The sequence below is a fragment of the Morone saxatilis genome, unplaced genomic scaffold (assembly GCF_004916995.1).
Source record: "Morone saxatilis isolate NCDOM2014 unplaced genomic scaffold, NCSU_SB_2.0 Contig6, whole genome shotgun sequence".
In the NCBI taxonomy this organism is placed as follows: domain Eukaryota; kingdom Metazoa; phylum Chordata; class Actinopteri; family Moronidae; genus Morone; species Morone saxatilis.
The window spans coordinates 7,916,731-7,917,653 of record NW_023340206.1 but is presented as its reverse complement, the minus strand read 5'-3'; the positions used below and the strand labels follow the sequence as shown (position 1 = coordinate 7,917,653).

Sequence of the window (923 nt, the reverse complement as noted above, 5' to 3'; positions counted from 1 at the left end):
AAAGAGAAAGAGAGGGAGAAAGAGAGTGATGGGGCAGAGTGAGAGATAGAAAGTTAAAGGACAAGCGACAGACAAGGAGAGGCAGGAGAACAAAAAGAGCAACAGGCCGACAACAGGAGAATTATTATTTATTACAGAGAAAGATTAAAAAAACAAACAAAATCAATGTCCAATTCAACCGAGTATTACTTGCACAGAATAAGAGGTCCTGTAGCTTTCATCCACCTCTGACCTTATTCTGCTGCGACATTTAGTACAAGCTGAACATGTCTGGTCATTTTGTGGGCAAACAACAGAAAGGATTGAGGAGAACAGATGCGTCATTGATCCTTTTAAAGCCTAATTCTGGGAAGTTTTAATATTTCACCAGGAAATGTTTATACTTTGTTAAAATAAATAGTTCAACACACAAGAAATACACTTGCTGTAAATTCTCATATAAAAGCAACTTTTGTCATGTGGATGGACTTAATGCAGCGTAAATGGACATTATACTCAATTTATCAAGAAAAAGGTAAACATGGAGGAGGATTAACTAAGGAACAGGGGAAATTAGAAAAAATAATATAAGCCAAATAAAACCCTGATTCTCTCTGCCTCTGGTATATAGACAGTTAGAAACTTACAACATTCACTTTCTTACTAAGACTTGACAATAACTAAACCACTCTTATGTCTGTGCATGAACATGGATCTACAGCCAGGAGTCGATTTGGGATATTCAGTGTACGAACATAAGAGCGGTATCAACGTTCTCATCAACTCTCAGCATGAAGTGGATAAACTCTGAAACGCCTTTGAAAGGTAAGATGCCCAGGGCGTATTAGCAGCATGCAAAACAGTTACTACCTACAGAAAACCACTTGAAAAAGACGCCTCTCACTGCAAAGATTGCACTCTGTCTGATCAGGCTTTAAGTGTCA

General features: G+C 38.0%; 1 protein-coding gene across 8 annotated transcripts in view; it reads right to left on the bottom strand.

The window, feature by feature from the left end:
- dmd (dystrophin) overlaps positions 1–923 on the bottom strand; it is a gene marked incomplete at its 5' end in the record, with an annotated part of 195,686 nt that overhangs the window by 127,806 nt on the left and 66,957 nt on the right.